At 39.7% G+C, this 27,904-nt stretch overlaps 1 protein-coding gene and 1 pseudogene across 1 annotated transcript in view; one reads left to right on the top strand and one right to left on the bottom strand.

Moving 5' to 3' along the window:
• LOC129152101 (atherin-like) overlaps positions 1 to 27,904 on the bottom strand; it is a 221,004-nt gene that overhangs the window by 90,134 nt on the left and 102,966 nt on the right. The gene's annotated exons all lie outside the window — the stretch shown is intronic.
• On the top strand, positions 20,952 to 21,118 carry LOC114232958 (U2 spliceosomal RNA; annotated as a pseudogene).

Raw genomic sequence — 27,904 nt, 5'->3', positions numbered from 1 at the left:
CATACCAGAGGAGGAGGCAGTGCAGAGAGTGATAAAAGATCAGGTTACTGGTTGGTAAAAAACACTCCATGATTCAAACAATAAAGAGCCCTACTACAGCTAGAGAAAGCCAAGATTATACTTTCTCTATTACTTTTTTTATGAGATAAGCAGTAGGCAAATGGCCAATTTTCAGCTCAAGATTTCTAATGCAGGGCTAATTACAGAAGGCCCCATATCTAATTTGCTATCATTTTTAATTGTTGGTTGCCTTCCATGAATATACCAACCAACCAATGAACCAACAAACCAGAAACCCTCCAGAATATTCAGGAAATGCTAACAGCAAGTGGAAGGAACGTTCTGTGCTTCCTGACTATGTTTGGGGCAGTGCCACTCTCAGGTCAAGGTATACACTCCATGCTTCATGCCATCCTGAGACCTGGGCTTCAGGATGTTTTGTGTGTGTGCGTGTGTGTGTGCGTGTGTGTGTGTGTGTGTGTGTGTGTGTGTGTGTTGGGAGGAGGGGGGTTCACACCTGGGTGGAAACTCCCTCACCAAGCCTTCTATCCATTTAAACGTAGCTGAGTTATCCTCAGAAGCTGTCATTTAAGCATCTCTTGAAGAGTGCCAGGTACATTCTGATTGAGGAAGGAACAAGGTTGTACGAGCTGCCACAGACAACCACTAAGATCAAAACAAGTCTCTCTGAGCAGATGACTGACACAGGTGTAGAGAAGGAAGACAGGAACAGGTGGAAAGGAGGAAAAAGTGGGAAGAAAATGGAAAAATGTTCAGTTTCACCCTTGTGGGCCTTGAATTCAGGGGGAAAAAATCATACTATTTCCTCACTCTAACATTTGTATTCAGGAGGTATTGGGTTAAAACCAATGCTAACATTTGCATTCGGGAGAAATTGGGTTAAAATAATATAAAGCACAGCCTTACAGGGAAAAAAGACATAGCAAAGGCTAATATTCAGTGCTGTGTGCCAAAGGATTTGACACTGTTTGGGGAAAACAATGCTTAGAATATTGAGCCAAAAGGACAGATGTTTATGCTAAAATATTCCCCATTCTTTACCTATTATATACAAAGGGGGGTTGTCTCTACAGAATAAGCAACCAACACACTCCTTTCCCTACTCTTCGAACCACCAGTCCCCCAGAAAGGCCTGAGTACGAGGGATCCTTGAGATGGCTTCCCCACAGCCCCGCAGGCCAGGGACAGGGGTGCGAATGACCCCACAAAGAGCTGCATGGTTTTTATGAACTGTGGGTTAGCTGCTGGAGCTTCTTTTCCACTGTGAGATGCCACACTCGTTAATTACAGTGACATACATCTCCACACCACGGTACGTCTGGTGTGGCCAGAATTCTAAATGGTGTCAGGCCTCTCCTCTCACCTTCCAAGTTTCGGTTTAGACTTTAAACTGCTACCCACCCCCAGTTCCCATTTTCTGCTACTGTTCCACCATGTTCCTCTGGTCTTGCAATAAAAGGTAGAAAATCAGAATGTGGCAGAATAAACCTTTCACCTTCCTCCGTGATTCAATTCTTCCTCATATTCAAAATTCAGGGAACTTGAGGGAACCAGCAGTACTTGTACCACCTCTATCATCCATTTACTTCCATCAGATAATCCTGGGTTTGTTAGTGGTGGACCTTCTGAGGCACAAGGATAAAAATTCTGTATAAGGTAAAGGATATACGCAGGTGGACAGAGTCAGACTATCTAAATCTTTGCATCATTCATTAGTCAAGCAAACGAGATAGTGCCTCCAACTATAGAAGAGTTTTGATATTTTGATTCCTAGTGTCTAAAGAATTACTAAGTTGAATCACCTCCCCAGAAAAGTCTTTGGCAGTTCTTTACTGAATAGCCACAGAGTGTGAACCTATTTTCTTTTCTTTCTTTTTTTTAAATCAAAGGTGCATAAAATTGAAACTAAATTTAGTTTATTCATAAAAAATGTAAAATTAATTAGGATTTTAAATCTACAAAATGAAACTAACAGGAAAATGTCTGGCCAAGTACACAGCAAAGAATGTGTTTGGGGAAAATATCATTATAGTAACTTTTTAAACTATAAAAGTGTTTAAATTGATGAAAACTTTAGGAAATTGGTGAAGTAAATGAATTGACAGGATATGAATGAGATTATGACTGAAGATACTTATCTGCCCATTTCATTGATAAAGCATGAACCTGACTCTATTCACTTATATATACACAATGCTTTTATTGTAAGCTAAAGTGCTCTCTGCTGGTTGGATGGAAAAAAAACACAGGAGATTTAAAGAATTAGATGGCAAAATTCTACAAATGATCATTTTAGGAAGGAATTATTCTTACTGATGAGGAGCTCATAAATCTGATTGAATATACTTCAAGATGTCACATTATATAATCGGATCTGGTAGAAAGCCCAGTTTTGAAAATTAATTTTAAAATATCAAATTTAAGTAGCAAAATATATAAGCTATTTTAATAATAAAAGTATGTGAGATATAAGATATTTTATTTTTATTTTCTGTACTAGTAACTTATTAAGTTCTAGACTTTTTAGAGTGAATAAATTACTACATTTCTACGAATCTAGAAGGTTAAAAGAGTTTCTGCGTTAAAATTGAGGGCTTAAGACATCACAAAATCAATATTCATTTAATTTCTAAAAATATGAAACATTTTCACTTTGTAAAACTTAACATCAAATTTCATTTAAAGGTTGAAAATTAAAACAATTCAGACAATAGAAAACCTATCCCTTATTATTATTTAATGGTGTTTCTAACACTTGTGCTCTAGAAATATGCAATCACAGAAATACTGATTGTTTTTAATACCCAAAGGTGTAGCAAAGCATTTCAAATTAAAATTGCTCTGGGTAAAAGAGTAATTGGATTGATCTAAAAACAGTCTAGGGCTGATTACTTGTTCTCAAAATGTTAAATGTTAACTACTTTTCAATGGCAATCTCTTTTTCATCCAAATTATAAAATTCCCTCAGCCCTTGAGAAACTTAAATTTAGCCTAAGAAAAAACTTACATGCTAAATACACTGAAATTACCAACCTGGAAACAAAACTCTATTTGGTCAGGATGCCAGAAAGGAAAGATAACTGGATTATACTGCTCCCAAGCATGACTCCGTAGAACTGACTGCCTAATTAGAGTTTACCCCGGATAGAAACGATCATAAACTAGTTGATACAGATCTACTGAGACAGTTCTATTTTTAAATTAAATAACTCGGATAAGAGGACATCAACCAGTGCCAAGTTAAGTCTCGTAGAACAGATCTATTTTTAAAATGAAAGTAGCTTACCATAGGCAAATAACTGGTCTAGGATTATCGGGAAGCAAATTTTAAAAAATATATTCTGCATAAAATTCACTTGAAAACCCTATCACTGAATATAATCCCTTGACAAAAATTAAAGTACAACATCAGTGATAAAAGGAAAAAGGTTTCCATGTAAGTTCAGCAGAAATGCCTACATGAATAGGCAAATTTTATTTTTAAGGCTGGGACGTCACGTACTTACTGTAAGTAACACGGCTAGTTGGCAAGCTAAAGTAGTTGCTAAATCTAAATCATTCCCTTGATACCATTCCTTAGTCTTTAATGTTTAAAATACTTGTACAGTTAAAGACAAAACTAGAGGCCAGTAAGCTGCTTCTCCACAAATCTCTTCAGAGAGCCAAGTGAAACAGTGAGGCGTTGTTCCCGCTTTGACCACCTGTGGCCCTGACAGGTCTTCCCTGAGGTCACCCAGCTAGTTAATAGCAGAGCTGGGACCAGGAGCACTTGTACTGACTCCTCCTCTGAAGAGCTTTCTTCCCCTACACGGGGAACTCCAGAGAGGAGAACACCAACCCACAGTGCGGTTTGAGATCATAATCAACGGTAAGCAAACTTGTATTCAACAGTTATGCATTTGCCTTAAATTAGAAAATTACATACAACGAGGGTTCATTGGGTGCATCTCAATGGAACCTTCGCTGTGGGGTTCCGGTATTTACCTTGCCCTATTTTGTGTGAATGCTAGGACGGAAGAAGGAAACAAGAGAAAGAGTATGACAGAGAACAGTTGGTTGCTTCCTGAGCCCACAGTCAATCTTCATCCCACAGAATTGGGGTTGCCTTAGGCTACAGCTGGTCCTTGGGTTTCTTCCACACTACTGTTTCATCCTCCTGCTTGCCCACTACTTCAAGTGATGTCCAGGAGCCCCGAAACTCCTGGGCCATCCCTAGTGATGATTTATAAATAGGAAACATATCATAATGTAGTTTTATGTATCAAAGCCATTATGTTTTATGCAATGTCATTGCTATTTCTAATGTGAGTGAAAACATCTGAATAAACACACTCTATGTATTCAAGCTTCTAGTCTTTTTTTGAGTCGTCAGATTGAAAAATGACATACAGTAACATTTGCACATCTGCTTAGAGCAACTCAAAATTCAGCCAAGTGTGGGCATGAGATGAAGTAAAATGAGACCAGGAATCGACTCAATTTTCAGCCCATTCTCAAATACCCACATGATTTTAGTGATGTGTAATGGCTATCGGTACCACTCATTAATATTTTTAATAGAATTCCTTAAGCCTAGATTTGCTCTAAGCAACATTATCTGTGACATTACAGGTCTGATGAGCCAGTTCCATTTTGACAATGCTTCAGGCAGGTCCATAGCAGGATTTTCCTGCTTTGTTCTGGGTGTTCTTTCTTTCCTGATTATTCAGCCATGTGCCCATTAAAATGTAATGATATAATCACAGTAGATTAGTGAAACAGAGAGACAAATGTTCAAAAAGATACAGCCTGTAAATGGGTGGCGTGGTTTTTGTTTACTTTCTTCCCTGAATCTTTGCGTGTTCATCAGTATGATTTTCTGAGCAGGGTAATTTCTTTCACTAGGATAACAATTCTCTTTAGAGGCTTAGAGATGTTTACATGCCAGATACCCATCCTTCTGTGAGTCATTCTTTTGATCTTCCTCAAATCCATGTGTTTTACTTAATAACAATGGAGATCCTAAATGATTTTTTTTTAAATCATAAAACCATGGAGACAGATTCTAAAGACATTCCCTTGCTTTGTAAAAGATAATCTCCAATATTAAAATGATTAAGAAGTATGATGCTTATGTTTGGATCCACACCCAAGTGGCATTAGTAGTTCTGCTGGGTTTTCTTTTTTCTTTTTTGTTAGTCCTCACCAAGGATATTTTTCCATTGATTTTTAGAGAGAGTGGAAGGGAATGGGAGAGACAGAAAGAAACATTGACGTGAGAGATACATCCATTGATTGCCTCCCGCATGATCTGGCCTACAACCCACGTACATGCCTTTGACCAGAACCAAACCTGGAAACCTTCTGTCCTTTGGCTGATACTCTATCCATTGAGCCAGACCAGGTAGCGCTGGGTTTTCTTTTATTGTTGTGAAAATACTATGCAAAAAGTGGTCAGACACAGCTCTACTGGTGTTCTTTTTCATCAAATGTCCACAACAACAGCAGCTTCTCAACTTTCCACATTCAATCACTATAGAAATATTGAGACCCTTATTTTTTCACCTACTAAAATAAAGGGGTAAGGGAAAAAAGTAGATTTTAAAATCTTTTAACTTAAGCTAGATCTCAGAGTATATTAAAATTTGATACTAATGTTAATGCTGCCTTGATTAAAACCATATAGTGGCAAATATGTCTGTATGCCTTCTATGTATTACCTTATTTTGCTTAATAATAAATGGCACCAATGACTGAAATCATTTGTTCATGGAAAGAAGGAATAGACTTGAGAGATGTTTCTAGCAGCAAAAAATAAAAACCATAAAGGAGAAACTACAGTAAAAGAGGAATTGGTTATTGAAGCAGAGAGTGTGTGGAATAAAGATCATAACAGCTGTTCTAGGAGCCTCCGGCCTCACCAGGATGTTGCCTCATTGAGCCCCATGATCATGACCACATTGGAATTAAAGCCAGGCCTAGGCTCCAGCCAATTATGTTTTCATCAGAGCATGATGAATCCCCAGGTTAGTTGGAAGTAAAAAATTATAAAGTATATTCTTAATTTTAAGTTTTTATTGGTTGCCACACATACTCTGGGTCTGCCATGGTCCTTTACCCATATTCCTCCAACCAAATAAGTGAGAACACAAATTCCTCTTGAAGTGAGGGATCCCGGGGAACGTCAATCCTGTCAGAATCCTCCTCATATTATTTTTGTATTGATACTTTTGGCATAAAAATACACCTCTAATTTTAAAGGGTTTGTACATTCAAGACATAATATGATTCAGAAAGTCACATCAGGATAAGCCATAAGGATGACATTCCTCCAGAATTTATCACTCATTATCAGTCTAATCATTCCTCAGCAGTGTCTAAGGATGTTTACTCACACCTTCACCAACTTAAGTCAGCATCAGTCTTTTGTAATATTTGCCAAATTGACAAAGGAAAAATATTATCATGCTGGGTTTTAATTCACATTTCCCTGCTTGGTAGAAATGTTGACTCTCTTCATATTTACTCATCACTTTCATTTCTCATTCTGTGAGTTTTATTTTCATGGCTGTACTCAAGTCTATCAGGATAATAAAATGAAGATGAGTTTCTTTCTAGGTCTAAGAATCAGAGAAACACACAGCCACTACTCTAAATCAAAATAAAACACCTAAATCAGTTTCTAAAAAGTCCTATTCAGATGACTGCCGGAGCACACACCATTTTTTTGGCATGACATCCTTACTTAACTGAAACCCAGCACTGCACTAATCAACATGTCCAAGTTCTGCTCCTTCCTAACCCCCTCTATAAAAATGTTTAAAAGAACAAGGATTTTCCCATATAAATTAAAGTTATGGTGACACAATTCATCCTCATAGTATGATTCTGCATAAGAATGTATGTTCTCTGGGATTACTCACCACATCTTACAAAGTTATTAAGAAAGCATTCTAAAGAATTAATCTTGGTGTGCAAGCATTCTTTTTTTACTATTATTGATTTTTTTTGTTGTTGTTAGAGATAAAGAAAGAAAAGAAGAGAGAGAAACATCAATCTGTTGTTCCAGTTATGTATACAGTCATTAGTTGATTCTTGTATGTGCCCTGACAGGGGATGGAACCCACAGCCTTGGTGTATCAGGATGATGCTCTAACCAACTGAGCTACCGGGCCAGGGCACAGGCATTCTTTATTATTCAGCTCTTGTAACAGTTTGTAAAACCATTTCCACAAGAGCAGATTCAACTTTTATGCTGACTTTGACTTTAAAAACTAAAGATATGCTCATCCAAAAAAAAAAAAAAATCCCCAAATACTGAACACCTTCACAGTGAATGTGGCCTAGCCCATCTGATCAGGCTTGAGGGTGGGAAAAATTCCCAAAGAAATTGACTCTAAGCTCATCTCCCCTGCCTCTGTGGCAGAAGATAGAGTGAGTATTCAAGAAGGTCACATCTATGTCCGAGAAAACTTTTATCACCTTCAAAAATGTTACGCCCAATGTTATAGTCCAGTACGACATTCTGAAACTTAATAAATTACATCACCTCTAAGATCCTGGCACAATGCTTGTATCATATTGTGTGTGTGTCCTAAGTGCCAGCACAGGGCCTGGGACAGAACAGGCGCTTCATAAATACCACCTGGATTAACGAGTGACAGAATGATGGAGCCCTGTAGCATGCTGGACATTGTCCTATACTTAAAGTGTTATGCTAGCCGAAACCGGTTTGGCTCAGTGGATAGAGCGTCGGCCTGCGGACTCAAGGGTCCCAGGTTCGATTCCGGTCAAGGGCATGTACCTTGGTTGCGGGCACATCCCCAGTAGAGGGTGTGCAGGAGGCAGCTGATCGATGTTTCTCTCTCATCGATGTTTCGAACTCTCTATCCCTCTCTCTTCCTCTCTGTAAAAAAATCAATAAAATATATATTTTTTTTAAAAGTGTTATGCTATCTAAAATGGCAGCCCCTCCCTTGAAGCTACTAATTTCTGTATTCGTTAGGGCAATGCTAGCTGCTGTAATAGAGACTGTCACAGAATTACATTTTGATGTGGTGTGGGAGAGGGCATTGATGGAAACCTCAGCAGGCTACTTCCCATACAGCATCAAAATATAAAGATAATGGTTTTTATTTCCTCAACTCACCTCTTTCCTTAACTTTGGCCCCTCTCACCCCAAAAATGACCCCACCAACCCCCTGCCACTCACTAGAAGCTCAGAGATGGTGAGAGGAAGACTGGGAACCAGGCTGGGGGGGTGGTAATTATTCGGTAGAATTTTTAAGCTAAATATTAAATGGCTTATTACTAAGACCATATGAAAATCACTACCTAAAAACTATGCCATCGATATGTTCTTAGCATTTTGATTTAAAGCAGGAAAATGTACAAAAGATACATAGCAATATAGGTTTTTCTAACCTATATCTCTTTTTGAGACATTTTTACTGACGTTCCAATTGTTTCCTGAATTTTTCTCTTTTTGTCTGAGCCTCAGTGATGCCATCATAGAGTTAGACTTGATCTTTGGTCCCAATTTAGTTTTAAAATATTCAGTAAGCCTCTAGTATGCTAAGCTAATGGCTGAAGGGCCAAAGACTGCCATAACCCAGTCAGGCCTGTATGGCCTCCAGGTCACGGTGTGGCTCTGGGAAAGCCTCAGCTGTTTCCTGTCTTGGTTGCCGATTCCTAAAATGAAGAGGAGTTGGATGTACTGAATGATGTCTAAAATCTTTTTTAAGTTCTAAACTTCTCTAATTCTGTGACAATCTCTACTACAGCAGCTAGCATTTGCCCTAACGAATACAGAAATTAGTAGCTTCAAGTGAGGGGCTGCCATAACAAATATCTAAAATTGGCCCAGCAGTCAGGCAGCAGGTAACAAGGAAACTGATGCTGGAGGCAGTGAACCTGGAGACTGTTGGTATATGCAGTGAATGAAGTGCTTGGTAAATCTCACCCATGGTAACTTGAAAAGCAGACTTGCTATGCCTGTATGTTTTACATGTGTTGGTTATTAGCAGCATTTAGCAAAGTTATAGAAAAACGAGATGAGCGTAGGTAAAAATTGTGGGAAAAATAAAATGGGATAGAGGAGGAAGTCCAGAAATTTGGGGACCTGAAAGTCTCTCAAGACCCCAAACAGTAAGAGAGAAGACTGAGAAAGGCTTTGAGGGACCAAGTCCCATTAAAACTCAGCCTCAGGCCTCCTGGGAGGGCACCTGAGCATTCTATATTGGTCCCTCTTACCCTTTAGGCCAAGAGAGACCCTCTTGACACAACTCAATTGCTCACAGCTGTTGCATGAGCTCTCTGTTCATGTCGAGGTTGAAGTCTCGTTATGGCTGGTGCCATGGATCTGTCTCTCACCCAGTAGGGCAAACTGAGCCCCCCCTGGAGAAGAAACCCGGGTTCCAAAAGATATGTGATCAGTGCTGGGGCCCCGCCAGCAGGCGAGGGGATCCCAAGACAGGAGCTGGGCATGGAGGCCACAGGGGCATAGGCTACCAAGGAGACAAAACTGAACCTCACGTCACCCTGCTTGGCCCCGGAGGATGGCTGGTTAGCCAGAGATGGGTAAGATTCCTCAAGGAAGGAACAACCTAAGACAGGCACAGTCGCAGAGGGGCCATCAGGAGAGAATTTGGGGATCAACAGAGGTGGGACACAGACCCTCACCCCCCCAACATTGCAGGGGCCTGAATCCTAGCCCCTTCTGAGGGAGGTCTCCTGCCCCCATGGCTGCTTTGTGCTTCCCATGCCCAGCTCAGATCAGGACCCAGGTGACCGACAGAGACTTGGCCGACAGCAGCTGCCCTCTCACTCCAACAAGAATTGTTTGAGTTGTCTTGTACCCATGTTGTGGGGAAGTGGGTTTATGATATCTAAATCCAGCCTACCACCAGGAATGCTCAGGACCTACTCAAGAAGGCAAATAATCCCTTCCACCAATATTTACAGGGTAAAACAAGATTATTGTTAGAGTAATAAATTTGACAGTAAAATAGTAGTCAAGTTTTCAGGCAAATTTAAATTGGCCAGTTGAAACAAGTGAATATTCTAGAAAAAATAATTGTACTGGACAAAAAGGTGTTCCTAAAGTGTCAACTAAAATTTTTATTGGTACTTCATCTCACGATAAAATTGTGCACCATGTAATGAACCTAAAACAGTAATATTATAGTACAAAAAATTAAAATTTAAAAGCCATCAAGACTACATTATAAAATTTTCAAAAGCCTCCTAACATTTAAATCAAAAAAGGAGGGGATAGTAGAGTAATATCATGTAAGGAAAAATATCCTGTAAGTAAATTACATCTAGAAAATTAATACTTTAGAAAATTAATTGTAAGGCTAAAAGCAAGACACCCATGAAAAACACACAAGGTGATAAAACAAGCCAGAGGAAAATCATTTGGGCAAAAATTGAAAAAGGAGCCCCAGTCAAATTTATAGAAAATATTCCTTTATTAACTTTTGGTCGAGAATATGTTTGTATATTTTCAGAAAACAACTCCGAGACCATGTGGATTCTAGCAAGAGAAGAATCGACAGGACTACTCCAGCCATGAAGACAGAAGAGAAGCAGTCCAGAGACAGAAGATGCTGATGTGGCCTTCCCATACTAGCAGTTAGCAGCTGTGCATCACTGCAGATCGCCCAGGACCAAACCAGACAGAGTCGGACCTGCATTACCACCAGTTGTCCACCATCCAGAACTGAAATGTCAGTGCTGACATGTACACATAAGGAACTGTGTGACATTGAAATTGGGTCTCAAAAGAACTGTTGGCCCAGAAAGAAACTCACTATAGACCGATTCATTTGCCTGTCACCATAACCATTATTGCTTGTCTCATTTTCGGTTCTTATAAGTGTATTTCTAATAGCACATGATCTCACTCATCTAGGGGAAATAATGAACAACATAGACTGATGAACAAGAACAGACCCAGAAACAAGGAGGCATGGATCAGACTGTCGGGCCTCGGGGGGAGGGTAGGGAAGGGTGGGGATAAAGGGAGAGATCAACCAAAGGACTTGTGTGCAGACATATGAGCCCAACCAGTGGTTAAGGACAAGAGGGGGGTGGGGGCATGTGTGGGGAGGGGGGTGGGATGGAAATGGGGGGACGAGGACAAATATGTGATACCTTAATCAATAAAGAAATTAAAAAAAAAAACAAAAAAACTCAGCCTCAGGGTAAAGATCCGACCTATTGCCGGTGGCCTCTTAACAGCACCTCCTAAATGAGAGATCTAGCCAAAGGAATTGAGGAGCAAAGAAAACTGTTCGATAGTTATACCTTGACAGACCTGTGGATGAGGTTACTGGCATATGGAACTAACTGGAAGATATAGATCATGACGCTACCAAGGTTTTGAAAGAACTGTATTGTTTTCTTTTTTTAAAAAAGACTTACAGCATTTGAAACAAACAAACAAAAAACTCTGAATCTCCAAGGCTACCTTCCAACTTGTAAGAATAGGAAGTGGACTGCAAACATTTTGTAGCTCCCAAGGATGGCATGGTCTTCATTAGCCACTCCAAATGTGGACAGGTATGAAAATGAATAAGAACGAACCATCCAGTGAATACAGGTAAGGGCTCATAGAAAGCAATGAACAGGGAATTGCTTACAGCGACTGAAAGGAGAATTCAAGTCTAGTAAAATAAAAAATTTCATACATAAGTAGTAAGTCGATTCCAACCCAGACTTGTCCAAACTTATCCAACTCCAGGCTTTAAGAATGCAAGATGGCAGTGGAGTAGGTGAGTGTTACACTCACTCCTCCCAGGACCAAACTGGAATTACAACTATAATACAGAATGATCGCCCCAAATAGCTAGCCGAAGACCAGCTGAACAGAAGTCTTACAACCAAGGGTTTACAGAAGAAGCCACATGGATACTGGTAGGAAGGGCAGAGATGCAAAAGAGCTGGTCTCACTCCAAAGGGCAGCAGCTGAGATTCCAGAAGAGTAGCTCAGCTGCACAGTTTCCCTCAGCTGAGATTCCGGAGCGGGAGGGACTGATGAGCTGCAACAGTTCCCGGGCTTCCCTGCCCAGAGCACAAGAGCCAGGAAGAGATGCCCACATAACACCTGGCTGTGAAAATCAGCAGAGGCACTGTTCCCCAGGGAGAGGAGAATCTGTTAGAGACACAGGCATCCTCTTAAAGGGCCAATGCACAAAATCTCATTCGCAGCCACTCACCCTGGGCTCCAGCAAAAGGGATGGTGGAACGGACTAGAGTTCTGTGAGAAGAGACTGGGGTTTGTAGTTTGGGGGAGACAGCTGAAGGGACAGCTGCTAGGATCCCTGTGCTGAGTCATTCCACACCACAGACACCTGATTTCTCAACAGAAACATTTAATGCCAATAGGGATTGGCATAAAATATTCATAGTGAAAAGGATATACAACCAACACTACTTTGTCCAGCAAGGTTGTTATTTAAAACTAGAGGCCCGGGGAACGAAATTCATGCACAGGGGGGTCCCCTCAGCCCAGCCTTGCACCCTCTCCAATCCGGGACCCCTTGGAGGATGTCCGACTGCCGGTTTAGCCCCCTCCTGCCAGCCTGATCACCCCTAACCGTCTCTGCCTGTCGGCCTGATCGCCCCTAACTGCCCCCCCGCTGGCCTGATCACCCCTAACTGCCCCCCCCCCCACTGCTAGCTTGGTCACCCCTAACTGCCCACGCCCGCTGGCCTGGTCACCCTTACTGCCCCCCTGCTGGCCTGGTAGCCCCCAACTGCCCCCCTTTGCTGGCCTGGTCACCCCCAACTGCCCCCTCTGCCAGCCTGTTGCCCCCAACTGGCCTCCTGCCAGCCTGGTTGCCCCTTACTGCCCCCCCTGCCGGCCTGGTTGTCCCCAACTGCCCCCCTCTGCAATACTTATATCAGATAATATGGACTTTAAAACAAAGGCTATAATAAGAGACAAAGAAGGACACCACATAATGATAAAGGAGTCAATGCAACAAGATGACATAACCTTTATAAACATTTAGGCATCCAACAAAAGAACACCTAAATATGTAAAGCAAATCTTTTTTTATTTATTTCTTTATTGATTAAGGTGTTACATATGTGTACTTATTCCCCCATTACCCTCCCATACCCCCACTCAAGCCCTCACCCCCCTGTTGTCTGTGTCTATTGGTTAGGCTTATATGCATGCATACAAGTCCTTTGGTTGATCTCTCCCCCTTACCCCCACCTTACCCTACCTTCCCTCTGAGGTTTGATGGTCTGATTGATGTTGCTCTGTCTCTGGATCTGTTTTTGTTCATCGGTTTATGTTGCTCATTATATTCCATAAATGAGTGAGATCATGTGATATTTATCTTTCTATGACTGGCTTATTTCACTTAGTATAATGCTCTCCAGTTCCATCCATGCTATTGCAAATAGTAAGAACTCCTTTTTTTTTTTTTTTTTTACCGCAGCATAGTATTTCATTGTGTAGATGTAAAGTAAATCTTGATGAATACAAAGAGAGAGACAGGAAATCAACAAGAAAACAGTGGTCTTAAATGGCACACTAGAGCAGATGGATTTAATTGATATCTTCAGAACATTTCAACCCAAAGCAGCAGATTACATATTCTTTTCAAGTGCACATGGAACTTATATCAATAAATGTATCATAAGGGGGTAGGAGGGGAAGGAGAGGAAGAAGCCTATGGATTAATCCTATCAACCAAATGCAATATATAGGATGTCCCAAAAACATATACACTCACTTTGAATAATTATAAGGGCAGTGTTTATTAAAATACATTTCATTTTCATTTAACAGTTACTAGCTGTTCACGTGTGTATAAATTTTTTGGGACACTTTATATATATATATATATCTTGACTATATGCTGATCTAAACAAGCTTACTATTAAAAATGACAATTGTGGAAATATGAACACTGACTGGGTGTTTGAAGATATTAAAGTTATTAAATTTTAGGCATGACATGGTATGCTACTGAAGATATTAGAATTACTGGTGGATTGTCAATGATTCTGAAATGGTGCTTCCAGGTAAATGGGGATAGAATTTATCATCCTGTTTTCTCTAATTTTGCATATATATAAATTTTTATTTTAAAAAAAGTTCAGGCCAAATAACAATACGATATGAATCTCATGTAAATCCTTAATGAGTCTACCCCCCAAAAAAATAGCTAAGATCTGGAAGCAGACCAAGTGCCCATCAGTATGTGAGTCAATAAAAAAGATGTAATACATTTATACCATGGAATACTATGCAGATGTGAAAAAGAAGGATATCTTACTCTTTGAGACAGCAGGGAGGTACCTGAAGAGTATTATGCTAAATGAAATAAACCAGTCAGAGAAAGATAAGTAATGCAAGATCTCACTCATATGTGGAATCTAATGAGCAAAATAAACTTATGAACAAATTAGATCCAGAGACATAGAAACATGAAACAGACTGATGATTCTCAGAGGGAAAGCAGGGGTGGGGGAGGTTGGGGGAGGAAAGATTAACTAAAGAATTTATATGCATACTAGAGGCCCGATGCATGAAGATTTGTGCAAGAATGGGCCTTCCTTCCCCCGGCTGTGGGCACCGCCTTCGCTCTGGCCAGAGCCGCCTTTACGCTCTGGCCCAGAGTCGCCTTTCTGCCTTCCCACGCTGCCCAGAGGCCCAGAGCTGCTGGGGTGGTGCAGAACACCTGCGTCGTCACCATGGAGACAACACAAGTGTCCCGCCCCGCCCCGGGCCACTCGGCGCCTGCATATGCAAATTAACCCACCATCTTTGTTGGGTTAATTTGCATACTCACTCCTGATTGGCTGGTGGGTATCACGAAGGTACGGTCAATTAGCATGTTACTCTTTTATTAGGTAGATATGCATAACCCATGGACACAGGCAATAGTGTTTTAAAGTCCTAGCGGGTATGTGAGGGAGTGGAGGGGTAAAGCGGGCGGGGGGGGGGTGCGGGGGAGGGCGACATCTGTAATATTTTCAACAATAAATTTTTAAAAACCTCAAATGCATAATAAATTAAATGTTTATGTTTCTATATGTAATAGCATCACACAATTGTGGTCTGTGTGACAGCTATAATAAACTAAGCTGTTAATAGACTTTTTTAATGTTTCAGGTGGCACATTGACTTGGATCATTAACGACAGGATAACAACTGAAGTCACAGACTGTGGCATCAAGCATGATAAAAACTCTGGAAACGAATGGCATGAAAGAGAATGCCCCTATCTCCATACAGCTGATTTCATTCCATAGTAGACCATATAACTGGCTTAAAGGAAAAAAAAAGAGACTGGCACTACCATTCAGAAAGGAAAAAAATCCTGTAATTTCTCCCTTTTGACAAATATCATGTTCTAACTAAAAGGTCTCAGATTTCACTGGCAATTATAATTTACCACAGTCATCTTTTAAAATTTAGTATTTCAACCAGCTTCCTTTCAGCATGTCTAAAGAGCTGCTAATTTTCCTCCCAACCAATAATAAAGATAAAAATTTCCTTTAATTTTCTGCAATTTAGCTCTTCCCTAACAATTATTAACTGCTATTTGGATTTCTGAAAATAGCCAAAGTGGTCTTTGATCCACAAACTCTTTTTATGTTTACCCTGGATGAACTTTATAAAAAGTTCACATATTGAAAATGCACATATAGATAACTTCAATTCATTCTTTCTCTTCCTATATTTCTACTTCCAAGTGAGGAACTGAGCATAGTCCAAAGCTGTTGAAGGAATAACTCATGACTAACTCTTGGAATCCAGTAGCATAGTATAGCCCTGCCCTGTCCCCTACAGCAGCCACGAGCCACATGTGGTGGCTGCACACCTGAATTGTAGTGATTGTGAATAGAGATATGCTGTGAGAGCAAAATACATACTGGACTACAAACACTTAGTGTGAAAATAGGGTATAAAATTCCTCGTCCATAATTATTTATACTTATGACTAGAGGCCCGGTGCACAAAATTCATGCCCGGGGTGGGGAGGCTGTCCCTCAGCCCAGGCTGCACCCTCTCCAATCTGGGACCCTAATAGGGGTGTCCGACTGCCCGTTTAGGCCCAAACCCAGAAGGATCGGGCCTAAATGGGCAGTCGGACATCCCTCTCACAATCTAGGATTCCTGGCTCCCAACTGCTCACCTGCCTGCCTTCCTGATTGCCCCTAACCACTTCTGCCTGCCAGCCTGATCACCCCCTAACCGCTCCCCTGCCAGACTGATTGATGCCTAACTGCTCCCCTGCCAGCCTGATTGCCCCTAACTGCCCTCCCCTGCTGGCCTGATCACCCACAACTGCCCTCCCTTGCAGACCTGGTCCCTCCCAACTGCCCGCCCCTGCTGGCCATCTTGTGGCAGCCATCTTGTGTCCACATGGGGGCAGCCATCTTGTGAGTTGGAGTGACAGTCAATTTGCATATTACTCTTTTATTAGATAGGATAGAGGCCTGGTGCACGGGTGGGGGCCGGCTGGTTTGCCCTGAAGGGTGTCCCGGATCAGGGTGGGGGCTCCCTTGGGGCATGGGGTGTCCTGGGCTAGGGGCCTGTGGTGGTTTGCAGGCTGGCCACACCCCCCAGCGACTCAAGCAGAGGCCCTGGTATCTGGGATTTATTTATCTTCTATAATTGAAACTTTGTAGCCTTGAGCAGAGGCCAAGGCAGGCCAGGAAGCTTGGCTTCCTCCATCGCCAGGGGCAACCCTAGCCTCCTGCTCTCTACAGCTCTGTGGCTGCCACCATTTTTGTTGGGATTGATTTATCTTCTATAATTGAAACTTTGTAGCCTTTAGTGGATTCCAGGGCCGGCCAGGGTGTGCAGGAAGCTTGGCTTCCTCCATTGCCAGGGAAACCTAAGCCTCCTGCTCGCTCCATGGCCGCAGCCATCTTGGTTGGGTTAATTTGCATACTCATTCCTGATTGGCTGGTGGGCGTGGCTTGTGGGTGTAGCAGAGGTATGGTCAATTTGCATATTACTCTTTTATTAGATAGGATAGGTTGAAATAAATGATATAACTCTAGATATATTAAATGAAATCAAATACATTAAAATTAATCATATCTCATTCACTTTATTCCTTTATGAAGCTACTAGAAAATGTAAAATTATATATGTAACATTTGTGGTCTACATTCTATTTCCTTTAAAAAATATTTTATTTTTTAAAATATTTTTTTATTTTTTAAATTGATTTCAGAGTGGAAGGGAGAGAGAGATAAAAAAAAATATCAGTGTGAGAGAGAATCATTGATCAGCTGCCTCCTGCATGACCTCTACTGGGAATCAATCTTGCAACCTCGTCATGTGCCATGATCTCCTAGTTCATAGGTCGAAGTTCAACCACTGAGCAACACCGGCAGGCCCTACATTCTATTTTGATTGAACAATGCTGATTTAGTAGAAGAAGATTTTATACAGGCAAAATTTTAGGGCACTGAGGAAGTTAGGATAGGAGGGAACCCATATAAGAAAAAAAAAAAAAAAGAAATAACTTCTACGTGCCCAGCATTTTACCAACAAAGCTCTCCAAAACTCTGTGTCCTCTAACAATGGCCAACTAACACCCTGAAGGCAGGGACAGCATGTCCTGTAAAAATCAGCATGGGGCCTTGCTCAGAGGAGCATTTAAGAAATGTATGCAGGATAAATGTGCTCTTAAGGAAATGAGCAGCAAAGATGATCTAACATGGAAGATAAAAGCATTTACATCTGGTGTTACTTAGTTTTTGTTTCTATAATTTAAAATTTATAAGCTTTTAAAAATATATTAGCTAATATTACTTAATGCTCTCTGTGTGTTACAATTATTTTCTGATTACATCCATATAACAAGCCTTCAAGACATGCACTATTCCCTCCATTTTAGAGATGAAGACACAGGGTTTAGAGGCATTGAATGACTTCTCTAAGGTCACAAGAATAGTAAGCAACAGAACTGGTGTTCAAAGCCAGGCAGTCTGGCCTAGTTCTTAGCCACATGCAATCCTGCCTCTCAAATCTAAGGATCTAGAGCAGTGGTTCTCAACCTTTCTAATGCCGCGACCCTTTAATATAGTTCTTCATGTTGTGGTGACCCCCAACCATAAAATTATTTTCGTTGCTACTTCATAACTGTAATTTTGCTACTGTTATGAATAATAATGTAAATATCTGTGTTTTCCGATGGTCTTAGGCTCTACAGCAGCGGTTCTCAACCTGTGGGTCATGAGAACCACTGCTCTAGAGTATGTTGATAATATAAGTAATAATAACTCATCATTGTGTAGATGCAACTCAAAAAATTAACATAAACAGCGAGGCAGTTTTCCATCTTTCGTCCTGGTTTCTTATTTGTTTGCCAGGAATGGAAAGCACACCTCCCCTGAACATAATGTCCATCAACCTATTTAGATGAAGGAAAGGAAAGACTGAGTGTATCATTTCCAGCCTCTTCTAGGACAGCGTGAAAGTAGGTTCCCTTGTTAAGAACTACGGGAAAAGAAGATTGGCCTAGATAATTGAAAATGTTGGTCAATTCACACAAACAAGAATGAACTGAGAATTTCACATTTAATGGTTCTATTTTACTATATTTTTAAGATCAACTTTAAAGTGACAAATGACATTAATAAAAGTTACATTTATCTTCAGTAACATCATAAGTACAGTTCACAAGTCTCTGTCTAGCCTTCTGCAAAAGACTTTGTGGCCATTTAGGAGATACGGGCATTGGAGGAAGGAAAATACAGGGTGTCCCAAAAAATGTATACACACTTTAACAGCTGATTCTATTACATTTTGAAAATGAAATGTATTTTAATAAACACTGCCTTTATAATTATTCAAAGTATGTATACATTTTTGGGGGGGATACCCGGCATTGGGCACTGACTGTGAACCAAAATTAATTCTGAGCACATAACATTGCAATCTAACAGTCAGGAAGGAGTTTCTGGAGGTCAAGTTATAAGTGAAGTTGCTTCACATTAATCCCAGTGGCAATTGAAACCCATGCTGTGGTTATTTCTGCAGTTCTCGATTGCAGAATTAGAGATAATCCTAAGAAAACAATCCCACTGCACCAAGAGACAAGGTTATTTTGGTAGAACCAGCCAACCGGAAGCTCTTTGAGCTTCTTTTCCTTGTGATCAAAGTCATAATCAAAGTAATACAACATCCCTGAAGGAATGGCAGAAGTTAACAACAGCATAAAAGACAGGAGAGACGCAGATATGGTAATTTCTAATACGTGCATAGAACAAATGGATCTTGAAGAATAGCAACAAATTACTATATGCTTAATCAAGGATGAATGGATGTCTACCTGCCATTCCGGACATGGTCAGCTTACAAGAATAAGCTGATTCAGCTCCTGGAACCCACTTTGCAACCTCTGACTGTACAAATACTGGACTCTATAAAGCAGAAACACCAGCAACAGTCTATTTTACCTAGTAAGGATGGCTCTAACACTTTCTTCCATATGTCTTGCCTTAGAATCACATCTACTCTTTGGCCGTATTCCACCACTTAGTCTGCAAGAACGTTGACCATCTTGCAAAGCCCCAGGCTACCACAACAGTTAAGGAGATTGCTGACATCATACTGACAGATCCTAAAGATCCAGCAGTTACCCTGGATGCTTCACAAAACATGTGTGCCAGAAAGCAAGAGATACAACGCATAGGGGCAACAGCAGGTTATTCACAGGAATGGTGATAGGGTTTAGTGCCTGGCAGTGATCATGACAAGTTCCATTGGTAAACTCCTAACCAGGCAATTTTTTTTGTGGCATGATTTTGGCTATGCCACTCTGCTTGCCCACATTGCTCCACTTCTGCCATAACTCCAAGCTTTGCTCTTCAGGCTTCCTTTCAATTCTGCAAGCTGACTGACAGCCCTTGATAGATTCTTTTTCGGCATAAGTTAGCTAGAAGCAGTTCGTTGTTTGCAAACAAGTACCATATACTAAATGATTTTCGGTTATAGGATTGATGGGGCAATAAACTAAAGAAAAGCACAAAGATCACTGTGCGTTATGGCGCCTCGGCACACACCATATTCAGTCAGCATGCAAAGTCAGGCACAGAGAGGTTGGAGAGGAGTCAAGTGAATAATCGAGTGGCTGAGTTACTCAAAATTTGGACTAAACTACTTCAAGACAGATAAGAGTTTGAGCGTGTCCCCCTCAAATATTCCTTCCAACAGTATGGTAGGCTATCTGGGCTGCTGACTGCCTAAATGCTACAAGAAGCTACAGCTGAAGGTAACATTCCCCAACTACAGTAATTCAGGGGAAATGCTCCCCAACCTTCTTTCTGTAAGCATAGATCCTGGTGGCAAGAAGGGGCAGAAAGAAAACGAGGGGCTCTTTTCCTTTTGCTTCCCTCTGTTTGGAACCTACACAGCATTTCTATTAGTCAAGCAGCATGAATGAATCCCATGTCTGTGCCGAGATCAACACCATATAGACATTTTTAAAGTTGTCAAGGGCCACAGCAATGCCTAGCAAGATAACTGATACTTTAAGCAAACACAACTAATCCTAAGGAGTTTTATGCACTGATTACTTAACTCTCACCATTATAGTTATGCCCAAACCTAAGGAATTGATGATAACTTTTTTTCTTACCCTTTTTAAACATTTTATGCCTATTCAGCAGCCTGGAAGTGAAACACAAAATGTGCTTTAATCAAAACACATGAAGTATTGCCTTATATAAAATGTTATTCCTCGATTTCCTTCCCAGGATGTCTTTCCTTGATCTCCAAGAACTCACTGTAAAGAGAATAAGTACTTGAGGGTACTGTAGAAGTAAGTGTGGAAGGCAGCTTTAGGGGAAATGGCAGCTCCAAATCCTTTTCATGTAGCAAGGAAAAGTCTTTAATCCATAATCAGGAAAAGGATCGTGATATAAAAATCATAATTTTTAAGGTTTCCATTGCTTTCTGGATCACTTCTCAGCCTTTTGGCTAAGATCAAGTGTGTTTTCTGGGCATTCTCAATATTTACACAAGTATTTATTCATTTCCTTCAGGATCTTTACGGCTGGCTGGCCAAATTTGGGTTTTCTACAATAAAATTAAGTATGTACTAAAGATAATCGTCATTAAAATATTTTAAGAAAAATACTCTTATTCAGAGGAATTGTGGTGAATTCCAGGTTTTCCTCACTTGAGTTTTATTTATCTCTTTATTTTTCTGCTGACTCAAAACCGAGACAATGAAAAAAAAATGAAGGTGTCTACATGCATCTCTGTGAGTGAAATGCCTTTAACCTTTGACTCAAAAGCTATTAGAGTGAAAGCACTTACTTATACATTAAAGATAGATGACCTGGAACCAACATCTACTTTCCATGTGCCCTAAAAAAACAAATGTGGGTAAGTCACCTGTAGAGGCTTTCTTCCCTACATCCTGGCATTGGGTAAATGACTAATATCCATAGAGGAGGTTTATATAACACAAAGTTATCAAGAAATTATCCACTTTAAAAGTATATGGAGCATGAGAACAATCTTTTCCGCTTTCCCCTTTCTCTCTCTAACCTGCCCATCTACCTATAAAAAGATCTGAACTTCCCTTTCTGTCTCTTTTCCTATAATCCTCTCTATCTTTCTACATGGAGATAGTTAAAGCAGGGGCTACAGCCATGGAAAGACATACAATCTAAGACTAAGTCCTGGGCTACAGCTTTCACTTCTATCAAATGAGGCAACATTTAATAATTCAGTGTATTCTATTTGGTTCTTTTGACACTTTCTTTAAAAATAAATCTCTTTGTCAGTTGAAGACTCACTCTTTCTAAGAGACTGGCTCACAACATGTATCTGATTTTCTTCAGTCTCTTGTGTTTCAAACATATGTTATTAGCTCATTTGTTATCACACATTTTGCAATGTTATTATAAACCAATATTATTAACATAATCATGATCATACCTTTTGCATTTTACCTACAAGGATAAAGATATATATATATATATATATATATATATATATATATCTTTCTTCTGACACAGGTATATGTATGAGTAATATGTAAACACACAGAATTTTTACAGATCTTTGGCATTTTGCAGCCTGTATTTTATCTGCAGAAAATTTATATTCATAGCAAGCCTATTTTTATAACTTTGTTTGGATTAGGATGGCATAGCAATAGGTTCACTACGAACAGGTCTTAGAAGCTTACAGGATTAGTCCTTGATTTTGCCTGAGAAACACATGCTCTCTGGCTTCTTTGCAATCACCTTATAGAGAATGGTAATTGCTCCTCTTAGGTAATCATTTCAATCATAGGCTGATTTTGGCCGAATGGCATCCTTTAGATTGTTACTACTTCCAACAAGCTCTGGTGCCTGAGGGACTGGAACATTCTAGAGAAAGAAAGAAATGTTCAGACCTGGATATTAAGCATAGGGCTTGTCAACTCAAATCCTTAGAAGATCAAAATTTTTAAATGACAGGTGAAAGCTCCATATTTCCCCCAACATATTGCCAAGAAGAAAGTCAGAGAAACTAAAAGAGGAGAGAGGACAGATTGACAGTTCATGCTGAATCTTTTCCATCCACGCAATTCTTCGGCATGAGGTTCTTAGCCTTTTTAATATTCCTAACAGCATGCCTGCAATATCATGTACAGCATCCCTGCTATGAGGCTCAATGAGGAAAAGAAGAGAAATTTGAGGGAAATACATGGATTTTACCCGACATGAATAAGAAGGTAATGCAAATAAGAATATAACACTTCTGGGTTTGTCAGTTTTGCACATGTGGCTTTGTCCTACATACTGTGTGTTCTCTTAATAATTAGTGTGAAAATGTTCAGAAGGGAAAAACAATGCTTGAAATAGATCTTTAACAGGCTGTGAAATGGCTGAACACTCAACATAATGAAACATCAAAACTGAAATTAAAATCTGCCCCCAAAATCCATTGTTATGATCATTAATAAGAACAATATTTTATATGTCAAAAATGCTTGCTCTAATCACACATGGAAGCAGACTCTTTCACAGTGATTAGCTTATTGTGGAAGCCAAGAAAACTCATATTTTTATACTGTGTCAAAAATAATTTTCCAGATTCTCTATCTTCCAAACCTGTTAGGGTCTTAGAACAAAATGATGACAGGTACCCACAGGTTTTTCTATTGGTTGCTCTAACGGTCTTAATATAAAGTCAACAGGATACAGAACATGCCTCACTTTAATCAAATGCAATATACAAATGTACAACACTTTTGAGACCAGTAAATTATAGGAAGACTAAGTTGAAAAGTAAATCCGAATCATATAAAAGAATTCACTCTAAGTATGCAATTCTTCCTTAAAAAATAAGGCCACTTAAATGTATTCTTTAAAAATCTTATTAGGATTCCTATCACTAAAATGAGCTCCAAATAGAAGAAAATAGAATCATTAAATCAACTATTCATTTAGAGTCCTAGCAGACCAGGAGACTAGAAACCCAAAACTTAGATAAGATATAAGCAAGTAAGTTATAAAAAAAAGAAAAGACTATTTACATTAAAAATTTACTCTATAACACCTAAAAGGATTCACTCTGAATATGAAATTTTTCTGATTAAAAAAAATACAGCCATTTTAAATGTGTCCATTTTAATGGGGGGAAAGGGGAAACATCTGTAATACTTTCAACAATAAAGATCAATTTAAATTTTTAAAAAAATGTGTCCATTTAACATTCTTAGCATTCCCCTCCACTAAAGTGGGCCTCCAAATGTTGGAAAATAGAAACATTAAAACAATTGTCTTTTTAGAGATTTATAGACCAAGAGACTAGAAACCCAAAAACTCATCTCAGAAATGTCTATCAACATTTATTCAGAGAAATCCTTATGAATTATGACTCCTACCAAAGACGTTTTTTCTCCTTTTGATTTTGTAGCAATCAAATCAGGAATTGCAAATCAGAACAGAAGCAAATAAAACAGACTGCCAAGATATCATTATGTGAATAGAGGTTATAGGATTGTGTTACCTTGTTTAATTAATTGACTTAAACACACATCAGTCATCTGAATACTGTCAGTGTACAAATATGTTATCCATCCATGTCATTGTATTGGCTCAGCAGCCTCTCTGTTCAGGGCACTTTGTGAGCTGCCTAGTGACCAGTAAAGTGACAGGTACAACCCCTGGCTATCACAGAAGAGCCAGAATGGGTGCAGTCATTTCCCACCTCCACCACTTTCCACCTGTTTAAATTCTGCATCTCCCTCAAGAATCACTTTGAAGGCCTGATTCCATGGAATTTCTTGTGTCTGGACTTTGTCCTACTGTAGGCTGGCCTAGCATGCTGTCTTCATTCTCCTGGGCATGCACAGAAAGAATTCAAGATAGAACATGAGTGGGACTTTTACTCCACAACTAGACAGAAATTCTTTAGAAAAGGACTGCTTCAATGTCATCGTTGTATCTATCACGCCGCTTTCCACAGAGCTCCTCCATGTCCAAGTAAATTTCACCAAAGGAGCTATCTAATTCATAATGGCAACTTCTGGTCTATGCTGCTTTGAGAAAAAGTCTCCTTGGACTATGAGAACCACAATTCTTTCTTAAGAATAACCAAAGCCCTAGCTGATTTGGCTCAGTGGATAGAGCATCAGCCTATGGACTAAAGGGTCCCAGGTTCGATTCCAGTCCAGGGCAAATGCCTGGTTGCAGGCTCGATCCCCAGTTGGGAGTGTTCAGGAAGCAGCCGATCAATGATCCTCATCACTGATGTTTCTGTCTCTCTCTCCCTTTCCCTTCCTCTCTGAAATCAATAAAAATATATTTTTAAAAAAGAATAACAAAATAAAATAGCAAGACATTCCTTATAAGGACTGAAGCAATTTAAATTTTTTCTTTATTTTCATAATTCTTAAAGTGTATATTTTTAAGTGGTTCACAAAGCTTGGTTCTTATTTCTAGACTTGACTTTACTGAAATACTCCTAAAACTTTTGGTGAAATGATACTAAAGAAGATTCAGCATTTGAGTTAAGTATACTCCAACTGATACATTTGGGCAGAATTCTTTGTTTGAAACTAACTTATAAGCTGATAGGGAAGCCCATTTCAACATATAGCATATTATTCTTAAAAAAACAACAGTGATGCAGACATACTTGGTACACTGGACACAAGTTAGCTGTTATATTAAACTACTATAGCTATAGCCACCCTAATAAAGAGACAAGAACCATGTAAAGTTAACACATCTACAACACCCATTTGTGATAGTCATCTATTTATGTGATACTCCTTAAAACTTTATTAGAGGCAAATATTTCCCTTATCTATATACCTCATCAGTTCCTTAGCAAACCCTTACTTCTAGGTTGCAAAAATAAACTGTTCCTGTCTTGACTACATAACTCAAAAATATTAAATTGAACACAACTAAGGTTTGTTATATATTAATAGCAATGTTTCTTCACACAGCAAAGAAAATAATACCTTGGAAACTTAAAACCAATTCTTATAAAATTAAATTCTAATTTCTCATAAAATAAATTGTTTTTGATACAAAAGTCAAAATATCAAAACTAGGACTACATTTATTCATTCCAAAGAAATTCCTATATCAAAAAGCATTTTTCATGAAAGTAACAGCTCCAAAATGAAATGTTTTCTCAGTGATTTCACAGTTAAATATCAATATCTTATGTAAACTTGCTCTGTTTTGCTAAATATTACAATCATTATGACATAAAAGCAATTCACAGTGACCATTACATAAAAAAATATTATTACTAAGATGAGAATTTCTGGAGTAGTAATGATCAAATAAATGATGATTAACTCCCCTAATTTGTTAATAACCCCTAAAGACAAATTCTTACTATTGTGGCCTTGGTAGTTATGGTAGACTTATAAGATAATAAAAATTAAGAGTTCATTAACTTGATAAACAAGTTTCCTCTCCCGTCATGATGTGTAGATTATAGTGGACATGTCTTTTTAACATTCCTAGAGTGTTCATGTCAATATTTGATAGCTGTCTTCTTTTAAAGCATCGTGAAGAATAGAATGCTGATGACACTCTTCTTATGCCAAATTTTCTAGCATGAAAGATGATCTATATTTGAGGCAGCTTCTATGGCATTAGCACTTTATCTTTCCTGTTGATTCCCCCTTTGTGTAATAATTTAATCAGATTCATCTGCAAATGCAGGCAGCTCTATCCCTAAAATACATATATCCCCATCTGTCCACGTTTATCCATCTCTTGCTACTTCCCTGGTGAAAGCCATCATCTTTCTTTCATATGGACACTTATGATGGTCTCCTAACTGGTGTTCTTGCTTCCTTTTCTGTCCCCTACAATCCATTTTCCACACGGCAACTACAACACATCCCCCCGCCTAAAACCATCCAGATTAAATGTAACGCTGCCTGGGCAGCCCTGCGTGGACCAGGCCCGGCCTCCCTCCCTCCACAGCCCCTCCCTACTGCTCTGCCTTTCTCTTTATTCCTGGCACTCAGCAAGCCCACTTCCAACTCCAGATTTTGCTGGAATACTCAGTGCCTGGTTCCCGGGGACTTCACTGGCCGCAGAACCAAACGCATCCTACATAACCATCATGACCAAGTAATTCGCTAGCACGTCACCCTGGTTATTTTCTCCACAGCACTTACCACTCTCTAAAACGATCTTTTCCATTAATCTTTAATGTGTGTATTGTCTGTGTCTCCCACTATAAACATGATCTGTCTCATGCCAGGCACCTCATTTGCTTTACCACCAAACCATAGCTGAAACATGGCAAAAGCTCAATAAATATCTGCTAGCTGAATAAAGAGCCCCAGCAATATATGAGCACATACAGAAGTTTTATGTTGCAGAGTTATAATTAGCCTTTGATAAGACAGCAGCATCCTAGGTATGAAGAATTTCACAACTGTGGCTCCATGAAGAACGGCTTATTTGGTCACCTGGAGCAAATAATATGCTGTCAGGTAAGAACCTTAGCAATTATTGTCTGTGAATATCAATAGGGCCAACAAAGCAGTACGTTGTTTATTTTTAATTCAGCTCTCTACACAAGCCTAACCAAATTTAGGAAAGTATAAACAAAAAAAATTATAAACAAAAAGAGGTCTCTGGGCAGCTACAGAAAGATCCCCAAAAATAAAAAAATAGAGAAAGAGAATGGTTAGATTGGAGGGAGCAGCTTAAAGGGCTCTAGATCTGCTTTTTATTGTGGGAGAAATTAATAGAAGTCAAAAATAGACTTTTCACATGTCACATAAAGTCTAATGGAATATGACAACGCCATTAAACACATACACACACACACACACACACACACACACACACACACACTCACACACACACGCGCGCGCGCGCGCGCATGGCAGCCTTCTCTCAAGGAAGTGGAACTTCTGTCCCTACTCCTTAAGTGTGGACTGCATTTGGTGACTTATTTCCAAAAAGAGGAGTATGGAAAGGGAATAAAAAGGAACTTTTTAGTGCAAAACCTGGCAGACACTGCCTTGTACAGGGGACTGAGGTCAGCATCACCTGTGATAAGCCATGTTGACATCATATACTCTTCTTTTGTTGTTTTGTTTTGTTAATCCTCACCCAAGGATACTTTTTTCCATTGATTTTTAGAGAGAGTGGAAGGGAGGGGGAGAGACAGAGAGAGAGAAACATTGTGGCTCCCATGAGAGAGACACATCGATTGGTTGCCTCCTGCATATGCCCCGACCAGCCTGCAACCCAGGTATGTGCCCTTGACCAGAACTGAACCCGAGACCCTTCAGTCCACAGGCCGACGCTCTTATCACTGAGCCAGACCAGCATGTACTCTTGATGTGGTTATGAGAAGGGGACTTCACCTCTGTGGCCATGTTCCCCCAAAGCCGTAACCCAGTCTAACCAGGAGACA

The sequence above is a fragment of the Eptesicus fuscus genome, chromosome 17 (genome assembly GCF_027574615.1).
Source record: "Eptesicus fuscus isolate TK198812 chromosome 17, DD_ASM_mEF_20220401, whole genome shotgun sequence".
In the NCBI taxonomy this organism is placed as follows: domain Eukaryota; kingdom Metazoa; phylum Chordata; class Mammalia; order Chiroptera; family Vespertilionidae; genus Eptesicus; species Eptesicus fuscus.
The sequence above is the reverse complement of the archived record's forward strand: the minus strand, read 5'-3'. Positions and strand labels throughout refer to the sequence as shown.